This window comes from Crinia signifera, chromosome 3 (assembly GCF_055691185.1).
Source record: "Crinia signifera chromosome 3, ASM5569118v1, whole genome shotgun sequence".
In the NCBI taxonomy this organism is placed as follows: Eukaryota; Metazoa; Chordata; class Amphibia; order Anura; family Myobatrachidae; genus Crinia; species Crinia signifera.
This window is the reverse complement of record NC_139219.1, coordinates 184273945-184286941: the sequence shown is the minus strand read 5'-3', so window position 1 is coordinate 184286941 and position 12997 is coordinate 184273945. Positions and strand designations below refer to the sequence as shown.

General features: G+C 41.1%; 1 long non-coding RNA gene across 1 annotated transcript; it reads right to left on the bottom strand.

Moving 5' to 3' along the window:
• Window positions 1-1831: 1831 nt before the first annotated feature.
• LOC146062622 (uncharacterized) lies at window positions 1832-3307 on the bottom strand. The gene is made up of 3 exons (XR_014471426.1): window positions 3183-3307; window positions 2406-3089; window positions 1832-1883 (listed from the first exon to the last, which is right to left on the bottom strand). It is a non-coding gene; the product is annotated as an uncharacterized LOC146062622 (long non-coding RNA).
• Between the last annotated feature and the right edge of the window lie 9690 nt (window positions 3308-12997).

Below are 12997 nucleotides of genomic sequence, written 5' to 3'. Positions count from 1 at the left end.
TCTTTCTTCGGTATTATCTGTGGGTATGGACGAAGGAGCAGAGACCAGAAGGCATCTTATTGACACCTTCTTCTCATGTGCGTATATACAAAACATCTGTACACAAACACACACATACACACATATATATATATCTATATATATATATATATATATATATATATCATTTAGCTACATAAATGTTATTTACCTTTTATTTTACAGAGTTCGTTCTTGATGGAGTTCATTAAAGTTCATTGAGTTTGTTTGACCAGTTGCTGTTATTACTGTTTCGTGGTTGGAAGTTGTATTTAAAAGTGCTCTAAAGTGATAATAAATTTCAAAAGATTGTTCATATGCAGGTGAGATGTGATCTATTTACATTTTTGTAGATTGAAAATTCATATGTCCTGTTTTACATTTTCACATACTTTTCATACAGGTTGTTGGTGGTTATCCCTTTCTATTGTCTGCTTTTAAGGATGTTTCTGTGGAAGCCTGGTTACCTTGGATGAGTGATCTCATCTCCGTATAATCTGGTGAGTTAGCCATATTACAAAACTGTGTAGGGGATTCCGGTGTCAAGACTCCTACCCATCCAAACAGTCAATAACCTGTGCCCCCCCCCCCCCTCTGTTTCCCCTGCAGGTTGTGCTGTGTGGCTGCTGGACCTGCTCAGTTATGACCCTTCTGCCTGCTCACCTTTACGGATGGATCTCTGGACTCTGGGATGTCTGCACCCCTGCTGTTGAAATTGGTGAGTATGCTAATCTGAACCCCTGCCCCCCCTGTAAAGTGTGTGCGCTTCCGTTCATAAAATATGTTAGGAAACAGAGGTTAATCTTCTTCCTTACCATATAACTTGATTTACGGATGACATTTAGGCAAAACGTGATTCATTTATCTATATTTTATTTTATTCTTGAAATTAAACTTTGTCCAAAGGGGTGGCCAGGAATATATTCTGAAAATGTAGGCTGCTGTTATTTAAATTAGATTTGTAACCTCTAGTTCCAGGCAAGGTAATCTGGAAATGTCCACATACCCACACTCCCCTAGATATCCCCTTTCTCTGTTGTTGCCACCTGCCCAATTAAAGTATGGGTATCTGATATTTACCTGTGTAGGTAGTAAAATATTTACAAATACACATCTGCAGACATGTGATCTTGTGGCGACCTTTGCATTTTATTATGCACTGGTTAAAGCATTGCACATGCTGGGGGCATAATTAAGGATAACCTAGTTACACTGCACACTAATTTTCATGTACCACCTAAACATCTGTATTATTATTTATCCATCTTATCTGCTCCAAGTATATTCTGTCATTCACCAACACTCATAGCAAATGTAGCAATCGTTCTTTTCGCACATCTGACCAAAACCAAACCATAGTTCCTGATATTTTTTTTATTACAAAAAAAAACTTGTACGCTGGTGGCCGTTAAGACATTTCCAATAGTGCAAGTTGGTCATCCGGAGTAACTGATGATGCTGAACAAGCATTTTTTTATTCTGTCACTCTAAACCGAGGAATCACCTATAAGCGATATCACATGCACATTACTATTGCGGCCAGACATTAAACTTTTCTAGCGTACTCATATTTCTGATTGTTGACAGACATTTTAACATTATTATGATTATTTTTATGTTCTAAATGCTGTTCTTTCGTTAAACATTTTAACATTTGCGAACTTCTTCTGTCTTTAAAGGGTGTTGTCTTCAGAATATTGAAATGAACCTCAACATTGTACTGCAGTTCAAAGTGGACCATCGAACCCAAATTTTGAAAAAGTCAAAGAGATTTTAAAACCAATTTGTTCAAGAAAAAATAAAATTAAAACTGGTTAAACTTTGAATGAAATACTTGTTTTCTTCACAATTCCTCAAATGGACATCTGAAATGATATTGATAAAGAGTTAAACAAATTGCTGTTGTGTGGGTAAAAAGTGGGTACAAGCAGATACAGGTGAAAAGGCCATTAACACATCCCAACATGGCAGTACCCTGTACTTCTTCTCACCTACATTCCATTATGGGATGTGGGTGAGAACTCACACAAAGGGCACTGCCGTGATGGAATGGGAAGTGTGGGTACAAGCAGATACAGGTGAAAAGGCCATTAACACATCCCAACATGGCAGTACCCTGTACTTCTTCTCACCTACATTCCATTATGGGATGTGGGTGAGAACTCACACAAAGGGCACTGCCGTGATGGAATGGGAAGTGTGGGTACAAGCAGATACAGGTGAAAAGGCCATTAACACATCCCAACATGGCAGTACCCTGTACTTCTTCTCACCTACATTCCATTATGGGATGTGGGTGAGAACTCACACAAAGGGCACTGCCGTGATGGAATGGGAAGTGTTCAAAAGGTTTTTTTTTCCAAAAAATAGATGGAAAAAAATGTTACCCTATTCTGGTGGTGTAATACACTCCTCTTCATTTTCAGCGATCTTTGAAGCCAGCTTCTCAGTCGTGGAAGGTGATTGTATTGGTTGCACAGATACTGTTGCTGTTGGAGGATAACGGCCCGGTGGCAACATTCCTGGAAACCCCGTATACATTTGGGAATATGAATAGGTTGCTGAACTTGCTGTAAGAGCAGTGGTCTTTCGTTCTACCTGTTGATGACTTGTTTGAGCATGGTGTGAATCCGATCTACATTGAGCTTTATTGGCCATGTTCTCAACAATCAATTTTAAAGATGTGGCAATCAATACCGAACTTGATGCTGTCTGGCGATGGCATTCTGCCATCACATTCAAATATGTTGCAGAATGTTGATTTGCCTCGGAAATTAGCATTAGACTACTTGCTTGACATGATGTGTTTTCTACTAATTTGTTAAGCGCAGTCGCCATGATTATCATAATATCCTGAGATGCTTTGTTGTCTTTTTGACGGTTAACTTCATTCTCTTGCACTGTGGTAATTAATTCTGTGAATGAAGTTTCCAGGCTAGCCATACTTTGCTGTAAAAGATTTTGGAATGATTTGTGTCAATCCTGCATTTGTTCAGAGAGAGCAAGGATGTGCTGATATTCTGCATCTGGAATCTCTTTGCCAGTTGTTACTTGCACCCTTGGCTGTCTTGCTGTGAATAAAGTTAAACAAATTACAGTTATATGGTTTAATAAGTAATTTAAGAGTTTTTTTAGTGCATGTTATTTATCAAAACACTAATTACCAATTGGTGTAGAAGCTGCTTGATGGTCATCATTCTCCTCATTGGAATTATTTCCGATCAAATCTGGACTAAAACATGGATCAATACAGGAGGACATTCCTGCAATGTTCATTGGATTGTCATCTATAAATAAAATTAGAAATTGAGTTGTTTCATTATATATATATATATATATATATATATATATATATATATATATATATATATATATATATATATATATATATATATATGTACACCATGGACATTCAACTGTGGAAAAATAAATATTGTACCTTCAGTCTGTGTTGGTGCATTTTCTACAGGATCAACACTGTTTCCTCGTGATTTACTTTGATGCAAATCTCTTGCTGATGTTTGATTTTCAGGTAAACTTGCTTCAAAACCCTGAAAAGTAGTCTCCGATGAACTTAAAAAACAACTTGGTATGCTTAGCATTTCTTGGGTTCTACTGGTTGTAAATGCGTTCTTTTGAAGTGCTGTTACAGCTGTTTCATTACAAATGCTTTGACCAATAACTGCACGATCATCTGTAAATATAATTAAAAAAATCAATATCATTTAGAAGAAATACTTATGAAATTATTATGTAAAAATATCAGGTCAATAAGCACTGATTTTTTTTGCTAGTAGTTCAAAACCCCACCCATCAACAAAGTATAGTGTGTAGACAACCTTGCATAGCCGAGCACTGTGCAACGCCATCATAAATGCTGTTCATCTGCGAAAATAACCTGCAGATGAATAGCTTTACAGGTGACATTGCTGCAGTATAGCCTGTGGCAGCACACAATGGCCAGCCATACATACTGGAGAATTCGGCTCAAACCTCAGTTTTGATCAAGTTTCATCTCAGACCAGAGTGTTTGGGTCATACGTGAAAGTTGAAGTGTAAAATAAAATTGGTACTTATGTATTATCTGGGCTCCCATGTTAAATACACCCCATTTTTTCATATCCCTACTATCCAAATACGCATGGAGTTGATTTTATATAGTGTGGCGAGCGCAGCGAGCCACCGTGCCCGAAGCGTGGCGAGCGCAGCGAGCCCCGCGAGGGGACGCAGTCTCATAAGAAAAACGGGAGCCCAGATATTACATAAGTACCATAAAATTGTATTTACCTAATTGCCTTCTTTTATTGTTTCTGTCTTTCATTACAGATCCTCTTTTCCTTCTGGAAGGCTCCTCTTCGTGCACAAAATCTCCATGACGTCTGGAGTCAATTCTGCCTGCTACGCCTGTAACCATGATTGGGTTTAATCTTTTTTTTATAACTTCCTCCCATGAAAGCCAATTCACTTTCAGTTCCGGCCCTCCACCGGTCCCCATTTCGTGCCTTCGTTGAATTCCTAATTTTTTTTTAGTTTGCCGACGGCAGTCGTTATATCTCTTCATGCAATGCTTTGCATCCCTGCGTATTCCAGAAATCGACGTTACTTTCTCAGCTATTGTGTTCCATATCTTTCTTTTTTGTCTAGGAGCAGTAGTTTGTGCCCTTGGCCCGAATAGCATGTCGTAGTAACGATCCACTAAATCAACTAAGGCATAGCTTTCTGACTCATTGAAACGGATTCCTCGCTGCATCTTTTTGCAGTTTTCTTCTGCAGATCCATCTCCGGGAGAATTATGTGATCCACCTGCATCTGAATTTCCATCATTATCACGATTGCCTGTATGCCTTTGAGCTTGTGGTTCTGTACAACGTATTTCATGTTGGTGACCATCTTCTTGACGCCTTTTAGTGTGTCGAACAGTTGTGTCATGCCTACGGGAATGGGTTTCTTCATTTTGCTATTAAAAAAAATACAATGCCAAAATATTAGCATCATTCTGTTGAAATAAAAACAAGAACTATTCAGTATTTAACTTACTTTGGTTTGAGAATGTGCAGAAGTATTTTCCTTTCGGCGAGATGCTGAGATTTTTGATCGCCACAATCTAAATTCTTCACTGTCCTCCTAAGCATTATCAAATCTTCCTAGCGATTCCTCAGATGTCGAATTTTCAGAAAGATGAGGGCTTCTCAATCTTGTCTGCGTAAGTAATGTACACATGCAGCCAAATATAAAATCAATGTAAAATAACAGGTAAAGTCGGACAACAATTGTGACATGTCTATAAGATAATGAAAATTAATTAAATAAATTTAATGGACAGTGCATGCGAATGCAATAGTGGGGTGGTACAAATTGAGGAGAACATTACCTTTCTTTTGGACTTCCTTAATTTGTTGCATTCTTTTGTGCTTGGACCGGGCACATTGTTTTCCTCTGTGTCTTGCCCTGACTCATTGGATAACCTCAGGGAATCATCCGAATGTGCTTCCTGCTCATTGAAATGTCTTTGAGAGTTCCTCAACATTTCTAAGAATGAAAGTGAAATATGTTCAATCTCTACTTATCACCCTAATGTTTGTTGGATAACAAACAGGGACAATGCCATATATACACCGCACATGCAACCCCAAAGACATCATTCAGCAGCCCTGCAGCCCCCAAACAAACCTTACTAGCAGTGTACAGTAGGTTAAGAGCCACACCCTGATCTTGGTTGGATAAAAAAACAGGGACAATGCCATATATACACCACACAGGCAACCCCAAAGACATCATTCAGCAGCCCTGCAGCCCCCAAACAAACCTTACTAGCAGTGTACAGTAGGTTAAGAGCCACACCCTGATCTTGGTTGGATAAAAAAACAGGGACAATGCCATATATACACCACACAGGCAACCCCAAAGACATCATTCAGCAGCCCTGCAGCCCCCAAACAAACCTTACTAGCAGTGTACAGTAGGTTAAGAGCCACACCCTGATCTTGGTTGGATAAAAAAACAGGGACAATGCCATATATACACCGCACATGCAACCCCAAAGACATCATTCAGCAGCCCTGCAGCCCCCAAACAAACCTTACTAGCAGTGTACAGTAGGTTAAGAGCCACACCCTGATCTTGGTTGGATAAAAAACAGGGACAATGCCATATATACACCACACAGGCAACCCCAAAGACATCATTCAGCAGCCCTGCAGCCCCCAAACAAACCTTACTAGCAGTGTACAGTAGGTTAAGAGCCACACCCTGATCTTGGTTGGATAAAAAACAGGGACAATGCCATATATACACCACACAGGCAACCCCAAAGACATCATTCAGCAGCCCTGCGGCCCCCAAACAAACCTCACTAGCAGTGTACAGTAGGTTAAGAGCCACACCCTGATCTTGGTTGGATAAAAAACAGGGACAATGCCATATATACACCACACAGGCAACCCCAAAGACATCATTCAGCAGCCCTGCGGCCCCCAAACAAACCTCACTAGCAGTGTACAGTAGGTTAAGAGCCACACCCTGATCTTGGTTGGATAAAAAACAGGGACAATGCCATATATACACCACACAGGCAACCCCAAAGACATCATTCAGCAGCCCTGCAGCCCCCAAACAAACCTTACTAGCAGTGTACAGTAGGTTAAGAGCCACACCCTGATCTTGGTTGGATAAAAAAACAGGGACAATGCCATATATACACCGCACATGCAACCCCAAAGACATCATTCAGCAGCCCTGCAGCCCCCAAACAAACCTTACTAGCAGTGTACAGTAGGTTAAGAGCCACACCCTGATCTTGGTTGGATAAAAAAACAGGGACAATGCCATATATACACCACACAGGCAACCCCAAAGACATCATTCAGCAGCCCTGCGGCCCCCAAACAAACCTCACTAGCAGTGTACAGTAGGTTAAGAGCCACACCCTAATGTTTGGCGGAAAAAACATGGACACCCCAAAACTGCACAAAAATACAGCAAACCACAAGTTCAAAAAAAACATACATTCTAAAATTGCATTTTAGAATAGTCAAATCTATCAAACCGGCCACCCCAAAACTGGAATTCATCCATGCACACTTGTCATCAAAAACATTTGCAAACAAAATAAAACAATTACATTACACTCAGTTTAAAAAAAAAGGGTACCTCAAAGACCGCGAATGATTCCAGTGCTGTGCCTTCGTTTGGATATCCTTTTCCAGCACACAGGCCACGATACACATCAGCGCTCCGCAGTGTTCCAAAATGGTGGGTAAACTACGCAGTACACTACGCAGTACTCTTCCTTATATAGTAAACGGGCGAGGCTGGGTAGCGAAAACGAAACGCCCAGTTTTCACTTCATTGGTTAGTTTACGCATTTAGGCGTTCCACGAAAACGAAACTTTGAATACACGAAAAATCGAAATTAGTAATCGCGTCAGTGTACCGAATGAAGAGAAAGGTGCGAAAAATCGTAAACATAACCATTTTCGCACAACATTGAATACGGCCCTATAACTATAGCGATAAAAAACGCAAGATTTAAAGAACCAACCTTCATTAACCGCATACACCTATTTACTCTGGGACAATTTATGATTGTTTACTATATAGAAACAAACTTCCACATTCTAAACAATATTCCATCATTCAATTCTGGAAATTAATAGTAGTTCTATGAAATTCACCTCATTGCACAGTTTGAGAGGCCCCCACTCTAGATTCCTTTAAAAACAGATTCCAGACTGTCCTGTTTCTCATGCATTTCACTAATGTCCCTATAATTCGTATAAAAAATATTAAAAACCCAAATGCATAGTTCCCTTTTCTGTTAAGCTTATATTGTACTTTGTGTTTAAATGCATTACATTCCTCCCTATTTGTCTATTTCCTGAAATATATATTGCTGTTGGCACTTCTCTCTATTACCACAAGGGGGCGATAAAGGTCTTTACCTTCAAGTCAAAATCAAGACTTTTTAGAATTACATATCTCTTGGTTACAACAATTAGAACTTAATGATACTAGTAACCAGATTTGGGTAACATGGGTTTGGGGTGCGGTGCCCCTAGATTGGTGTGGCTGGGTATCTGTGAGGGGGCACACTATTACATTTCCACTTTTTTCTTACTAATCTCTTCACTAACACTATTTCTTTATTATTTTAATTACATTTGTTACTTTTACCCATGTATTTGCAAATATATGTAACCAAGATCTTTATGAATTCTATTACCATATAGTCTTTAAATCTGGTTACTGGTATCATTAAAGGCCTATACACACTAGGAGATTTTTATTTCAAAAGACTTTATGCCAAAATCTATAATAGATATATCTGTCACCAAAGTAGTGCATACACACTGAGCTATTTTCCCAAAGAGCGAGAGATTTTCAGGAGGTGAAAGACTTTGCTGAAAATCTTTCATTAAAAGGCGATTTACATAATGGGCTGGCTTTGAATTCCAAGGGTGGGAATTCAGAACGGATTGTTGGGCTGCGCATATTCGGTAAACTCCGCCCCACGAGACCCTGACGGAACAAAATCCTGCCCATGGCTTTAGATTTATGGCCCATCCCACATACACATGAAAAGAATAATGTGGGCCACATAATACCACCCCTAATTCAAATTATGCCCCACAGTGCAAAACAACCCAACACATAATAAAAATGGAACCATTTAGGGCATGGCTTTGTGGGACAGGGGATTATGCCCACCATAATGCCCATGGCACATTTTATGCCACACACTTTTTTTTATTCAAAGTACATTTATTGAATTTCCAATAATAGTGTACAACAAGGAAATAAACATTAACAGAGGGTCATACATACACACTGTTGTCATTAACGTACATATGCTATTGGAACCAATTCAATATGTAAATGTATACGTTGGCCATTGACATTATTTATACATTTGTGCCCTTATATCAAATCTATTTCAGGGTTGAATAAATGTTATGTCAATGCGTTAAATTTTCCATTTAGTATGCCATGTAGAACCTCCTTTCAATATAAATAACAACCTATAATTAATAGAAGGGGAGGGGGGGGGAGAGAGGGGAAGAATGAAGAGGGGGGGGGGGGGGAGGGGGGGAGAGGCTCATGGTTTATCCTAGTCCTTCAAGTTTAAGGGTAGGTTACAGTGAAGCTTAACTTCACATTACAATCTCCATTGTGACCAGTAGACATCTAAATTTAACTTGGGTGGTCTGATGTCAAGAATATTATAGATTTGGTGTTGCATCGCTTCTGGTTTTGAGCGTTTAAATGGACTCCATCTTCGGCAGAAGCCTTGTGAAATGGCGTGGAAGGTTATTATGGAGTTGTATCTATCAAAATACATATATTTTGACAATAAATTATCTAATTTAAGTATGGTTAGATATGATTTGGAATTCCACATGTTTGTGTTGTGCATTCAATTTCCACAAATCAAAATTTGCTAATAATAATGGTACTGGGTGAGCTGTAACATTTAGTGAGAATGTGTTATATGTGTAATTTATAACTTTATGCCAATATTTCTTTATCTTCCCGCAGGACCAAATATTATGGAAGAATGTCGCTGAGTGGAAGCCGCACTTCAGACATTGTCCTGTTTCGTTTGGGTCATAGTAGCTGCGCTGTTTTTGAGAAATATAGGCTCTGTAAACCGTCTTAACATGTATTTCCTGTAAAACCGATGATTGTACAGTTTTGATTGTTTCTACATAATATTTAAATATGGTTTCTTTGTCTATTAAAGGTATATCAGAGAGCCAAGAGTTTGCCGTGTTATTTAATTCAGTGCCAGATATAGTGCTTTGTAGTTCTCCATATACCATGTTCGATCTGAATCCACTTCTTTTAAATTTGTCCAAACACTGGTGGATTAAGGACTGAGGGGGGATCGATACAATGGCCCTTATTCCGGTTGGTGCTGTAATATCCGCGTGCGTTCGTGCTGCCGATGTTTTGTGTCTGCGCATGTGCAGAGGCATCTCTGCGCATGTGCGAGCGGGGCGTACGGCCAAATCCCGCATGAAATGTGAACACTCCGAACAGGGGGTGGAGAGGGGCGTGATGGGCTATTTGGGCTCATTACCATATGCATACGCCCCGCGTTTCATGGGCGTTCCCATGCAAACGCTGGGCGTACGTATGGTAATGCGGCCGTGACGCACGTGTAGGGGGCGGACATATGACATCGCCGGATGTCAGCTGCCCGCCCAGATCCCTGCTTTTGCACAGAAAAATGTCCGTGTGGTCTGAGGTTGCGGGAGCTGGTGGAGCACTCGGTCCTGCATTCGATGGTCTGCGACCATCGAATGATGGGGGAGGTTCCCTGAGATGGAGGAGGCGTATTCCATGATAAATACACGTGCGGTCCGTTTGGCCAGCTTCTTACCGCGTACGGACGGAGTTGGCGATCCGTATGGAAGGCGGGGTTTCGCACGCACAGTCCTGGCCGCATATTCGGATCCGGCGGCACCGATCAGAATAAGGGCCCATGTTCGGTGCCATTTTAGCTGCATAATGTTGTAATTGTATGATGGGAAAGAGGCAAGGACCCGAAAGATCAAATTTCTCTTTTAGTACGTGGAATGAAAGAGGCCTGCCCCCTGGATCAAACACCTGAGTGATCAAGCGTAATCCCCTATCTCTCATTCGATTAAAAATCGAGTTATTAACTCCCGGTGGAAACATTGGATTTCCGCAAATGGTAATCCACTCCGTGTGGGAAGGATCCTGTCCCAGTTTTATAGTTATGTAATGCCATGCATCATATGTGTCCCTGAATAAGCAATTCCTGTAAATGTGCGGGGATATGGATTGTTTTGGGGAGTGTAATAGGGCTCCAGGTAAGTATGGGAAGAAAATTGCCTTATCAACTTCATATACTGAGTATGTGTCTTCTTCTAGTAGCCATCCCATAGCAAAACGGGACAGTAAGGATCTAGAATAGTTGGCCATGTCCGGGAGTCCCAGTCCCTTATCTACTCTGTTTTTTTTTTAGTTTAGATAGTAAAATTTTGGTTTCTTTCCTCTCCAAATAAATTTGCTACAAGCCTGCGTTAAGACTGTTATAGCTCTGAGTCTTAACTTAATGGGCAACATCGGAAGCGCATACAGTACATCAATCTGGGAAGAACTACTGACTTCACTGTCTCTATTCTCCCAAGCATGCAAAGGGGTAGATCCCTCAACCGTTCTAGTTGGATTGTTTTATTTATTATTTGGGGGTAGTTAATAGCATAGGGATCTGAACACCCAGGTATTTTATTTGTTGAGGTTGTACCTTGATAGTGCTGTAGCTCTCTGTTGTATCAAACACTGGTGGGCTTCCCCTCAACACCAACAACTCAGACTTATCAATATTTATCCTATATCCCGAGAAGCTACTTAAAACCTGAATGTCTCTAAGGGCCAATGGGATAGCATGTTGTGGATGTGAGAGCAGCAACAACATGTCATCGACAAATAAGGAGACACGAATATCTATCTGCCTGGTCATGATGCCACTAAAGTATGGGGAATCTCTTAAGGTGATCGCCAATGGCTCTAGAGCCAAGGCAAAAAGAAGTGGGGATAGTGTGCATCCCTGTCGTGTGCCTCAGTATAGGGCAGGGATCTGATAACACACCATTACATATAATACGAGACACAGAACCAGCATACAAGGTCTGCAATAGGGAGATTAATTTCTCGGGAAACGCAAACTGTCTTAAAGTGTCATACAGATGGTCCCAGTGCACCATGTCAAACGCCTTCTCAGCATCCAAAGATAATATGACCCTTGGTATGTCCCATTCGACATGGCACACTGGGAGTCCCCAACCTTCGCCAGAACTCATTGTACAGATGGAGCCGTCCTTGTCCTTGCTGTGGATGGCGTTTCTACCGCCATCCATGCCGGCGGCCGGCTCCCGCCAGGAGCTCGGCGGGGGTCCCCGATGAGTCCCCCGCTGTCTCCACTGGTCCCCCTCGTCACCCCGACCCCCCCGAACTGGGCAGCATCTCCCCGAAGCGGAGACGGGCTGGAAGCTGGAGGTCACTGCCCAGCCACCTCCATTCTGGGACACGCATGCGTGTAAGACGCACACGCACGTCGCAGTCTCTATCGCCGGCACTGCCAGCACAAGGGATCTGGTGAGCACTGGGGATAGATTAGGCCAGCTCCATCTGTATATTGACAACGGAATTTCTGCCCATGACAAAACCAGTCTGGTCAATATGAATCAGTGTCGGTAGGATCATTTTTTAATCTGTCGGCCATGATTTTAGTTAAAATTTTGTTATCAATATTCAGTAGAGATATCGGTCTATATGATCCTGGGAGTGATAGAATACTGCCAAAGCCAGGTAGGGATTTAAGTGTGGCGTGATTGAAACCCGGGGAAGATGTGTTTTTGTTCATTATATCATTGTATACTGTAGTAAGTATGGGTGTTATTTTTTTGTCTAATAATTTGTAATAGTCTGTGGTTAGACCGTCTGCGCCCGTGGCTTTTTCCAATTTTCAATCCAGAGATAGCTGATGCTACTTACTGGTTAGTTATTTGTATAATTAATTGCCCAACCTGGGACTCTGTCATCTGAGCTACTGTAATACCACTCCAAAATGTTCTGGCGTTTTGGCTGTTCGGAATAGAGATTAGTATAAAAATCGTTTAATATCTGGGCGTTTTGGGAATTAGAGTTAGCTAGTGATCCGTCTTTCTGACGTAGGGGGTGAATAGTCGCTGGGGCCCTCTGTCCCTGCAGCAGGGATGAAAGTAATTTGCTTGATTTATTGCCAAATTTATGAAAACGAGAGTTTCGCACAAAAGGTAGATATGGATTCTAATTTTCCTATAATGGCTTCATAGGTAGCTCTTGCCTCCTGGAAAGCTTTTAATGTCGTAGGATTGGGAAGATCTTTATAGGCCTGGAAAGTAGCAGTGAGAGTTGTCTGGGCCAGAAAGTGATGTTTGGATGTGTTTCTTTTAATTGAGGCCATATGTGA